Raw genomic sequence first — 13,028 nt, forward strand, 5'->3', positions numbered from 1 at the left:
TCGAATTTATCTACGATTTGCTGTCGGGTCCAGACAATGGGTTAAGTCATAAATGGCCGACATAACTCCGCGCGGTATGATGGGTAATAGCTTCGCGGGGAGATATGACGTTCCAAAATGACATAACTCCCTCCGCTCGGATGGAAATAGCTCCGCGGGGAGATATGACGTTCCAAAACGACATAACTCCGCGCGGTATGATGGGTAATAGCTCCGCGGGGAGATATGACGTTCCAAAACGACATAACTCCAGGCGATATGATGGGTAATAGCTCCGCGGGAGATATGACGTTCCAAAACGACATAACCTCCTCCGCTCGGATGGAAATAGCTCCGCGGGGAGATATGACGTTCCAAAACGACATAACTCCGCGCGGTATGATGGATAATAGGTCCGCGGCGAGATATGACGTTCCAAAACGACATAACTCCTGGCGGTATGATGGATAATAGCTACGCGGGGCGATATGACGTTCCAAAACGACATAACTCCGCGCGGTATGATGGATAATAGCTCCGCGGGGAGATATGACGTTCCAAAACGACATAACTCCAGGCGATATGATGGGTAATAGCTCCGCGGGAGATATGACGTTCCAAAACGACATAACTCCGCGCGGTATGATGGATAATAGCTCCGCGGGGAGATATGACGTTGCAAAACGACATAACTCCGCGCGGTATGATGGATAATAGCTCCGCGGGGAGATATGATGTTCCAAAACGACATAACTCCGCGCGGTATGATGGGTAATAGCTCCGCGGGGAGATATGACGTTGCAAAACGACATAACTCCGCGCGGTATGATGGATAATAGCTCCGCGGGGAGATATGATGTTCCAAAACGACATAACTCCGCGCGGTATGATAGGTCATAGCTCCGCGGGGAGATATGACGGCACGTGTTGTGCGCCAGATAAGTTGCTTTATGCACATGGTACATTTATTAGTTTATATAAATATATATATTAATACGATTTTATTGAAAAAATTATAAATTTCGGCTGTTGGCTGCAAAATTTATGGACGGCTGCTGTCCGAGTGCGTAAAAAAATGTTGTAGAAAATCACATTGAAAAATGTGTAATAAAATAGAAATAATATTTATAGCTGAGACGTCGAAGGGTCTAAAAATACACCACACACACACACACACACACACACACACACGCACACACGCACGCACACAGAGCCAGAGGCGAAGCAACAGCATCAACATGAACGTCAACGTCAACGGGTTCCCAGTTTTCCCAGCCCAGCAGAGAGTCAAATCCGATTGGCTGTTGCCGTGTCTGTTGGCCATGTGCGCGCTTTCCCATTCATGCGGCCCGCGACCTGCCTCAGAGACACCAATGACCCAACTCCACATATGGCACATGGGCCAGAAATCCACTTGGCTGCGAATCGCTGGAGCATTTTGATTTAAACCGATCGATTTTGTGGTCGAGCTCATTTGGCGTAAAATAAACTTGCCTCGAGTCAATAATCCCTTCTGTTCCGCAACGAACCACCCATCCACTTCAAAGTGTTGTTGCTATTGTTTGTGGTATTTTGAAATATACACACTCACGCGCACACCCATATATATATATCACACTAATTTCCCAATTTAACTAGATGGTTTTTTCTCTTCGCACTTGTTAACAAATCGTTTCGTGTAAACAAAAAAGAATTACTTCAGACAGCATATCGAATACGTGGCATAAACAGCCAACAAATAGGTGCACAACACCCACACTCACTGTCTCTCCAGTGCCCCTCTTCGGACAGGTCCTGCAGCACCCATTTATTGATTGCATTGCGCCTGCTACCATTTCCCATTCCATCGAATCTGGGCGATGGGATGGGGGGGGAGTGTATGCTGTTTGTCTCTGCTTTTCCAGTTGGCAGTTGCGCACTTTTCTTTTTGCGACTGACTGAACGTGACTTTTAAGTCAAACTCAACGAACGTCATTCATTCAGTCATTCATTCATTCGTTCAATCATACGTTTTAGCCGTCAATCAGTTGATTTTTTCTTTCTTGTGTGTGTGTGTGTGTGTGTTATCTGACGCGGCTGCCAGCAAACCGGAAGTTGTAATTAATGTGCGCCTTGGGGGCGTTTACTGCTGCCAAGTTCTGCGAGTCCTCGCTGCATGTGTAGGTGTGTGCGTGTGTGTGTATGTGTGTAGGACCATTATCTATGTGTGCGTGTTTGTATTAATAGCCATGGCAGCGCTTTGTCAGGCAAACGTGTGGCATTGACGATACCTGAACAACGTGTGCTCCGATAATGAGTCAATAGGGCAGACTTGACTGCCTAAGGGTGTCTCACACACTTCGTCGTGATGAAAATGAGAACTCTGTGTGTGTGTGTGTGTGTGTGTGTGCATTTGTGTGTATTACACGACGAGATAGTGCTACACGTTTCTCACTTTTCACACTTTAAATCCTTTTTATTGTGCGTGTGTGTGTGTGTGTGCCTTTGAAAAAGTTTTTTTTTTTCGTCCTTGCCTAGAATTGAATGCAATTTCATCTGACAATTCACATTCCAGTTCCCATTAAGAAGGAGATTCAAATAATAATGTGACAATCGGTAGGAATATCTGTTCTAATTTAAATTATTTTATACCGACGAAAATAGTCATGAAAATCTACCTTAAAATTGTTCGGCGTTTGTGTTTTATCAAATCAATTTATTTCATTTATGTGGCATAATTCTTTTATACAGACGTACAAAAAAAATATTTATGAAAATCTACATTAATATTGTTCGAATTTGTATCAATATATTTTATTTATTTCAATTACGGCTTTTATCATTTATTTACAGTAAGACATATTTTTTATTATATTTGCGCCAAATTTTTCGTGCAATTCAGTTTACTTATTTCTGTGCAGTTTTTCACTTTAATAAGTTTTCAAAAGCCTGATAAAAACGATTTAGAATATAATACAAATACCATTTATTAAATGCAATATATATTCGTTATTTTGCAAAACAATCATTACATTTTCCACCTTCCCCTACTTTGCTCATCATTCCCAGCCTTTTTCTTTATCTTCGCAATTGCTCACCTCCACTCAATTGTTTGTCATTTGTTTAGCCACACGTGATTGTGCATTGGGAATCCGAAGTTGATTCTAGATGTTATGTGTGAAGATTAATCATGTTAATCTTCATCTGTGAACGGGTTACGCTGGGTCTGTTGGTTGATCTTTTAATTTTGATTGCTTGTTTCCTAGTCCTCTGCCTGCAATTATATAATTCTCTTTAAGCGTGCACAAGTTATTATTTATTGAATATAATTTAAATTAATATAACGCCGCATTAAACCACTTTACATGTATCCGCTTTTATACAATTCATGAAAAACTTTTGTTTTATCAACATCAGTATACAATATCATATAGCACACATACCTGTAAAAGCGTAAGCTATATTTCTACAAGGGTATTTATTGCCATTCTAATCGAGAAAAATCGATAGCGAAATCCTGTTTACTTATTGATACTTTACCTAGAAAAATATGATTTGCAATTGACCTAAAGGGCTCTGCATCAGCGCACACTTGACTCCATTTGCCCACAGATTGTTGTCGTCTCCTTTTTATGCACATCTCAACTACTGTATTCTTTGCTTGCTCCGCTTAAAAAAAAACTTTTACAAAATATTTGTCAGCTTGCCTGCATCGCAAACTGCGAGCGCTGTTGAATAGGTTCAAAGTTATGCCACGAAGTTGACTTTGTGAATTGTATTCAGTGTATTCGCAGGGCTCTGCTTTTCCAGGACTTGGTCTGTGGGGCGGAGACGGCATTGGCATTGGCAACGTCAATGACATTGGTCTGATAAGCGGGCAGGAGGGGTAAAAGTCAAATGCTTCTGCATTGATACCATAAGCTGTCCACTTGCTGCGGCTTATTGTTAGTGCCGCCTGACTGGCACCGCCCCTCCAACTGCCCGCCGGCGCCCAGCTTAGCCCTTACGGGCATTGAGGCAACGCCCCTCAATGTATGCAGTAAATTGCTTGCTTGCTTAAAGCGCACACACACACACACACACAGACACAAGCAACAACACACCTTGAGTCATGGGTTCTGCTTTTAGTGTAGCATAAGCCGCTAATTCAGAAAACACAGTAGCTAGCAAAAAAATCAAAGCATGCAGACTGACTGACCTCTTAATACTCTGTTAATAGAAGAAGAAAAAGAAATGATTTTCTACAGTATATCTCAACTATATATACTTTGTAAATTTGGTTTTTTTTATATTGAGTACTTTAAAGAGCTCTTCGACTTTCTAACAAAGCATTTATAGTATACAACAATTAACGTACTAAAAACTCTATAAAAATATCGAACCACAAAAAAAAAACCTTAATTAGGAGACCTTAAAGTTTAAATTTGAAAATCAAAATATCATTTTACAATAACAATTCAAATTTCGCTTGATGACCCCCAAACCATTTTATAAGCATTAAGTCTGTTGTGAACATATAAAAACTATGTTAACTAAGTTTCCTAATAGATAGAATGGAATTGAAATGTGAACATCATATTTACTTAATTATAATCCCTAATATGACCACCATATGTACTTAAATTTAATCCCAAATTGCCAATTATATTTGCGTCTAAAACTGATTTGACCTCAATATTAACTAAATATGCCCATTTTATCATTCGGAAAATATAGGGGCATGTTTTGTAGAAGGCTGATTTGCGTGTGGCCAAATCGAACTGACATTTTGGTTAAGTGAAAAGGCGAGACCGTTGCTGAAGAGAAAACAAGTGGCGCACAATTGACTTGGCCAATAAAGCATAAAACCGTTAAATTCACAAAATCAATAACTTGGCCCCAGTTTGGCCAACTTACAGCAAAGACGGCCAATTGCTGCCGTCACCAACAGCATTAGTAACATGCCGCATGCCGCATGCCGCACGCCACAGGCGACTTTCTGCAAGCGGCATCCCCGAAAATAAAGGACGACAAATTGCTGTGAGGTCCCGGTCCGCACATTAAACAACTTTGCAATTTGTGTCCATTATTTTGAGCTGCCTTCAAGTCACTCTTTGTCGGCTGGCTGTATGTGTGTATGCCTGAGTGTGTCTGTGGGTGTGCAGGGAGGCGCGTACAATATTGTTGTCACCTGCTTTGGCATTGAAATGTTTCACAAGTTGCTTTTAAGTTGCCTCCCTTTCATTCATTGTGTGTGTGTGTGTGGGTGTGGGTGTGTGCTTTCCTAATTGTGTCAAGGAGTTCATTCATAGACATTAGCGACAGCAACGCGTAAAAATTTGTGTCCTTATGTATGAGTGTGTGTACGAGGTGAACTATGGAGAAAATTAACACTTTTTGGACCAGGTCCAAATAATAAATTCCTTACATTTAAAATAAAGTTTTAAATTTTCTGGGAATTAAAATAACTCTGCTTGTATAATTTAACAGCTGCAAAGTAACATTAATTGTTAATTCATTATTTCCGCTACATGTCTGTTAGATATTCAAATAACAAATAAATCTATTGATTGATATTCAAACACTTTTATGACAAAAATAATTGCCTGCCACAAAAAATGTATATTTTTTCCATTGTGTCTAAAAGGAATTCGTGAGTATCATCGTTGCATGTGTAAAGTGAACAGCTGTTAATGTTGCAGCACATCTTTTATATTCGGATCATACATTTACCTGGTACTTTGTTCGCTATTCTTGTTGTTCTTAGCTGTTTCTACTTTCCATTTTGAGAGCCATTTTGTTGCTTGAAGTGTTAGTGGGCCATTTAAGCTAAATGTCGCACTTTAAAAACAAATTGCCAACTGTTAACTGCGTTCAGGGATTTGTTTATAGCGTTCAAGTGCCGTATTGTGCAAACAGTTATTAACTTGTTGTTAAAGCCCCAGTTAGATCCGACCACTGTAGTTTATTTCGGCCAGTTCCGTAAACATTTGATTCAAATGCGAATGAATGAATGCAAATGTCGAGTTGCTTTGCATTGCAAAAAGCTTTTGCCTTTGGCGTACAATTAATATATTGACAAACAAAATGGTCGATTTATCACGTTTTGTTGAGCATTTAACATGCGTTACGCATACGCCACGTTGTGACAACATGAAATACTGTATTTACAATGCATACATTCAATGCTCACATTTAAGATGCTTTGCTACTATCCAATAGGCTTTGTGTTTTTACTTATAAGTTCAATATGTTTGCATAATTGGATCTGTTGCTGAAAAGCTAGATATCATATTGGGTATTGTTTTTGGGCAGAAATGCATTCTAAAATGCACCTAATTATATTGTTTGTATATTTAGCTTGCAGTGATTCCTTGTTGTTCGTAATGTACCTGCATATTTTGGCAAATATTTCCAATCGATTAGCTTTTTAGCAAACTGTTGTCATTGTAGGCTACAAAGGCAGTGGCATTTGCATTATAAATTGTTGTAACACATTGTAAATATATTGAAATTAATCAGCAGATAAGACGTGAGGAGGTCTAAATTGTTTTCACATATATTCTTATTGATATATAAATGAACTTGTCGAAAATGCAGGTTCACAATATATTGTTATTTATAAGTTGGGGGCAAAACAAACTTTATGTAAGCACAACAATGAAAGAATTAGAAAAATGGTTAGAGTTTAAAGCTTAGAATAAATAGAAATAAAGTGAGTGAGAGAGAAAGAGTGATAGTGTTAAGTGGATCGGAGATACAGTTTATTCGATTGCCAACTCTCTTTCACTCTTTCACAACTTAACTTACGATTCAAGAATGAAAAACTGTTAGATTTGCGTTGTCAGGACAAACAGACAAATATGTGTTTTATATATACAAATTAGATTTTCTATCAAAATTGACCGACTAACCGCTTCTAAATCCTGATTAAAGGCATCAAAAGCGACGCCTGGAATGGGGCCAATTGACGAGTCGCTCCACAACTTGTTGCCACAAGAAATACTTGTTAACACTTTACTTGCCACCAAAGCCACAGACATCCACAGAAAAGAAACCGCCTAAGCCAAAGAAAGGTCGCCTCAATAAGCCGCTTAGGCTTCGTGACACCAGAAAAACGATTCCACACATTGGCTGTGCACGTGCTTTGAAGAAACCAAGACCCGAGACATGACGCTCACAAATGGGAATAGGAATTGAAATCGGAATGGGAATGGTTTTCACTTCTCGGTCTGGGGTAGCGCGCTGATAAATACGCTGAAATCAATCAGAGTAGTCAAAAAGTCATGAGTTGTGACTTGTGTACGTGAAAATTGCACCTCATTGCACAGGTGGCCTTCACGGCCAGAATGAGAGCTAAGGGCACCGCGGAACGTCATGTCACGTCAGGTGGCCGTGGCAATGGCGATGGCGCTGTCGGCTTCGTCATCGCTGAAAACCCTGTTGGGGGCTGTTGCATGTGACAGTTGTGTTACATTTATTAAAAAGCTTAGTCAATACATCATGACATCGTGTGTCACTACCTTACCCACTTAGTAACTCACTCTTTCACTTACTTTCGGCAGTCAATCATTGAGAGCTTGATGAGGCATTTTGCGGTCTGTCTTGTGTGCATGTGTTATTAGGTTTGTTACAAACTTGTTAAAAAGTCTTTAATAGGTCAAGTTTGGCTAGAATTCTGATGACAGTCATTCCCCCTGTTGTGGCTACTGTTGTGCACGTATATCAATTAAAAGTTTTATCCAGCTAGATGCATGAAACGAAACCCGAAACAAGTGGTATTGTGTTATGTAGTATGTGGAGGGCTTTTTGGTGTAGCAAATATGTCGGCTAATAGGCGGGACTGGAGCTCTGACCACATTAAGTTGTAACATTAAATTGTTTTCGAAGTAATCTATTTTGTTTTGTTGTACAAAGGGCAAGGACTACAGGAAAATATGAAATACCTTTGAAATTCTATGAAATACCCTTTGTTTTTCTGTAAACACATATTGGCCGTTTCTTTCCGGAAACTGACCTTGTAGAACAAAGTCCTTCCGTTGAACTATAACGTTTTTAATTGCATTCATTTGAAGTTGATTCTTTTGTTTTATCTTTTTTTTTGTTGAGTTCTATTACTCTTCACATTATTTTGTTTCTTGTTTCTTAATTCCCTGAGGCTACGAACCATTTCATCATTTAAGCATTTTCTCAATAATTTCATATTTCTGATCTTAGCTTGGCTATTGAGAGATGTTGCACAAACCTTATAGATAGTCGAGGTGCTCGTAGATACTCTACCCGTTTCTTGCTAACTTCAATATATTTAGATTCACAGATTTTTTTCCGATACTTTTTATAATTAAATAGGGGTGCATTCTCTACTCATTTTAATCACGCTGTTGATTTTTTGCTGCTGGTGTCAGCAAAACTTTTTATCCGCTGGCTTTGACTTTTACCGAGAAAGCCAAGTTTTATGAATGAGTTTGTTATCAGCGCTTCGAGCGAAGCGCGTTTCATTATGGATATTCCTGCTACTACGCTCTTGTGCGGCAAGTGCTTGGATATATATATATATTTATTGGTTGGCGTTTTGCCGCCGTGTTCGTGACATTTTTAAAATCACGTTCAACCGCAAGACGAGCCACACCAGCCGCACGATATATCGATGATGGCGATATAGAAGTTAGGGGCGGCAATATGAATGAATAAATGAATAGCTCTCTAGCTATGTGCGAGTATTTATCGTTATAAATCTGAATAAATGGCCGCTACTGCAATTGGACGACAACTTTGAATGTCTGTGAAATATTTGGCTTTCATTTTGGGCGAGTGTCGACTGGCCGAATGCTAAGTAAATACGCACGGCTACATTTTCCACTTTTACTTTAAGCAAAATTGTAATCAAAATGAGCAACAGACGACAATGACATAACAACAACAAAATAACAGACGTTGAGCAGCTTGAATGCACAATTTCATACCCTTAACGAGCGAATAACTGACTGAATAACAAAGTCTGCTGACCACAATAAAGAACTGTCTCGACTTATGCAGCCACAAATTGAACTGCACATATCTGATTATAATAAATTGTTCAATTCTCTGTTGGATTAACTTTAAAGCTATGTTTTAAGCTACGCAATGCGCCATTTGTATAAATATTTTGAGAATCAGTTTCATAAGAAATTGCGCTTATTGCTAAAACTCTAAAGCGTTAATTAATGATTGGCAAACATGTAAGGAAATATAAATGATAAAGAGCAATACTTTTTCAAGTGTTCAATCGATTTTAAATATAGTTATGATTGATGACATCTTGCTTGCAACCCGATTGATTGGATTTAACATGCGACATAGTTATGCTAATTCTTGTATAAAATACTTAACAATTTGAAAAATGTGCCACATATATTAATATATATTTTCTGTTATTGCGTGGTGTCTTTCGTTTTTAGCAGAAATATTACATTTAATCTTTACCAAAAGCTTAATATCGTTTTAACATAGCATATAAATACTGTGAACGGAATATCAATCACATTTTTACCTGCCTTATGTACCATACGTACATCGTTACAGCTAGTGTATGCACACTGTGCTACACTGTGGATACATAACTTTCATTTCTTAATATTTTTGTTTTTATTATTTTGCGATTGCTGGCATTGTAATTTCTTTTCAATTAACAATGCGAACGATATGAAATTGCTAAAAGCAAAAGTAACGAGCAGAGCTGAGCTCGAGTTTCCATAATGCCCCCATATCCATAGTAATACTCGCGTACTGTAATGGAAAATGGCAGCTTGGTAAACTGCTGCCTGTATTTAATAATAAGTACAAATAATAATAATTAAGAAAAAAAGGCGACAGAGACACAAATTGTGTTTAATTTCTTTTGCTGCCATCAGTTGTCTGCTTGATAATGCCATGAGGAGGCCGAACGAGGAACGAGAAAGGAGGAAGGCGGGGCTCAGACCACTCACAGGTTGGCTTTTGTCTGTTGCTGAAACTGGGACAATTTGTGCTTTTCAATACAGCATTTGCCGGCCGGCGCTTGAGGCTTTATTTTAGTTTTCGTTGGCACTCTTGCGCATTTTTTTTTTTATCGCCTCATCATGAGGTGTCGACGACATCTTTTCATTTCTTTTCATTGCTCGCACAATTTCCGCAACGCCATTTTACAATTGTCCATGCCACTGGGCCAGTCCATAGCCGGGTCTTGTGTGACGCTGCTTGATTCTTGGCCAGCTACTGATGATCTCTGAAGCGCACTTCTCTCTCTCTCTCTCTATCTCTCTCTCTCGCACACACTCTAACCATCTAACCATCTGTCGACGAAGTCTCACATTTTTCAGCTGCCGCTGCTGTTGACACAAATCATTCGCTGGAAGTGTTTTCCCTGCCCCTTGTCTTACTCTAGCATTTCGGTCTGAGCTCCGTGACAAAATGTATCTTGCTCTCGTATCGCTTACACTGAGGTCTAGCACTATAGCCTAATGCAAAAATGTTGGTACACATTCTACTTTTTGTTCACTTCCAACTGTTACATATATCCGAATGAGTCATTATTAAGTTTTTTCATTTAAGAAGAAGGCAATTTCGTAGTGGAGCATAATTTCCGATCCGATAATCCAAAATTTGGCTAACTAAAAACCTAAAACCTTAAGAAAACAGGAACTAAATTCCAGAATGTTAACTTTTTTTGGTTTGAAAATATTCAGAAAATTTGATTAAATGAAATTGTACCTATCATTTAGCTAAATAAAATAAAATAAAAAGCTTTTTATTTATATACAAATATTATCTCTGAGCTTTCATTATGTGATGTTAAAAATTCGTTGTAAAAAAGTCAAATGCAAACTCCTAATCTTATATTTTTTATTAATTTGTTTAACAGAAGTATTTAGTTCTTTTTCATAACTTTTTCAATGGAGTAATTCAATAAACTTTAAACAAACATTTTTCAAATTCCTGAATCCCATTCCAATGAAATGTAAACTCCAGCCAAATTATTTTACAAACATTTCAAATATGCTCGAGCAGCATACCCTAAAGAAGAGCTTCATCAACATTTTCGCACTCGTCTTGTCCCACTCCAAGCAAAGACGATTCAAAAGCACAGAGCAAAAATGTAATTCAAAACATATTTCAAATGCTCCAGTTCTGCGTGTGTGTGTGTGTGTGTGTTTGTGTGTCGCAAGTGCATGTGTGTAAAGTTGTTTATTAAACTTTTACACCGCAAATGAAGAAAAAATAAATAAAAAAGAATAGACGTAGCAGATGAGGGAACTTGACCATGTCGTTGCCAGTTGCCCGTTGCCGTTGTTTACCAAGCCGTTACTTAGCGGCGCCTCCTGCCTTGTCATCGCCATCATCGCCATCATCGTCATCCTCTCCAGCCGCTGCTCCTTTCCGCTGCCTAATGGATATCCCCCTGTTTGCGCTGTGCTTGGCTCACGCTGTCGTATCTCGTTTATTGATGCTACATCTTTGCCACTCCAACTGCAGCTTCAGCTCCAGATCCGACTGCGATTCTGCCAGCTAGAAGGAAATTGCGCAAGCAAACAGGCAAACAGACAAACAGGCAAAACAGACACATTCATTTTGTTCTTGTTGCTGTTGTTTGGACTCGGTGCCGTCACTCTTTGCCTCTTTGTTTGGACTCATCCACAATCCACATCCATCCGCACTATCGGGCGTTGCCATTTACAAATCTGGCCATTTACCACAAACGCAAAACTCGTTACAAGAATGCACTCAGTAGTTTTCTGGACCGATTGCTGGCTGGTCGGGATTGGAAAATATCAGCAAAATGCGAAATCCATTTGAAATTACGAATATTCCAGCCAACGTAAATAGCTCCAAATTGTGTTAGTCCAACAAGAGATTATGGCTTTAAATCAAGAAGCGCCCAGATTTTGTTGGATTAGAACACCAACCAGTAATTCTCTGCTATGTGCTTAGTTACCTTTCGGGATTTACTTTCAGTTGTGAACACAAGGCATAAAGCGAATTAAATCCTTGTTAGTTAGGTGTCTAAACAAAGGCAAGTTAGCAAAGCTGATTAACCAAATGATGCTCGAGGCTTTGTATTTTGATAAGTGGCCTTAAGCCGCTTTGCAGTACCGAAAGTTGTTGTGTATAATTTTTACAGATAGAATTCGAGCCAAATAACAAGTCTGTTTGGCAAAACTAACTACTTACTACCAATTTAGCCTGGCTAGCTTACCAACATATAATAATTCCACAACTAATTCTCTCATGAGTTTACGGTCAATTACCCAAAAGCGTTTTGCAACACTGTATATTCTGCACAGCTGACAGCAAAAAAGCTGTTTTAGTCGAGCTTAACTCTTGTCATTTAACTGTTTTTGGTTAAAGAATTCAAAATGCTTGTGAGCTCTGAAGCTATTTATGCATATCTTTTTAAATTGACAGCATGCAATCAGCTTTACTTTTAAAGTAAATATTCGCAGTACTCAATCATATTTAAGTTTATAGCTGATTACCGAACTGACTATCAAACCGAAACGAAAAACATTCCGGAATGCTGAAGCTCGTTTTGCAAATCTTTAAAATTTGGCAGCACTCAATTAGCTTTGATTTTAAGGTATACACAATGACCAAATGCATTTGCTTAGACAGCTAAAAACGTTTTTCAACCCTGAAACTCTTTTATAATTTACAGCACTGAATCAGCTTTCATAAGTAGAAAGCTAAAATGCTGTAACTTTAACTTTCGCACACTGAAGATCTCAATCAGTAATTATTTGCATAGGTTTGTTGTAGTACGTTCACAATATAAGCAGGGAGAATCAAAATACGCTTCTTGTAAATGGTCTCCAGCTTGTTGTCCTTGATCTACTGCGTCAATTCATAAATAAATTGAATTGCGTTTAACTTGTAAACTAGTTTATTTTAAACTAACTGTTAACATAGCAGCCAGTTTGATCTGCTATGCTACTTACTCAGATTAATTTCATTGATTTTTGTTGAACTTGTTTCGCCTCCATCCTGCTCAGACTTGTGCAATCATCTCTGGCAAAATCCGAAATTGTGTCATAACATTACAAACAAGCCGTTCAACTTGGCCCGAGCAGCTTTGCTGA

At 38.7% G+C, this 13,028-nt stretch overlaps 1 protein-coding gene and 1 long non-coding RNA gene across 3 annotated transcripts in view; one reads left to right on the forward strand and one right to left on the reverse strand.

The window, feature by feature from the left end:
• The window catches only part of LOC6629537 (uncharacterized), a 33,938-nt gene that overhangs the window by 12,744 nt on the left and 8,166 nt on the right, over positions 1 to 13,028 (forward strand). The window lies entirely within an intron of this gene.
• On the reverse strand, positions 11,066 to 12,283 carry LOC138911006 (uncharacterized). The gene is made up of 2 exons (XR_011416283.1): positions 11,888 to 12,283; positions 11,066 to 11,812 (listed from the first exon to the last, which is right to left on the reverse strand). It is a non-coding gene; the product is annotated as an uncharacterized lncRNA (long non-coding RNA).

The sequence above is a fragment of the Drosophila virilis genome, chromosome 2 (genome assembly GCF_030788295.1).
Source record: "Drosophila virilis strain 15010-1051.87 chromosome 2, Dvir_AGI_RSII-ME, whole genome shotgun sequence".
Classification (NCBI taxonomy): domain Eukaryota; kingdom Metazoa; phylum Arthropoda; class Insecta; order Diptera; family Drosophilidae; genus Drosophila; species Drosophila virilis.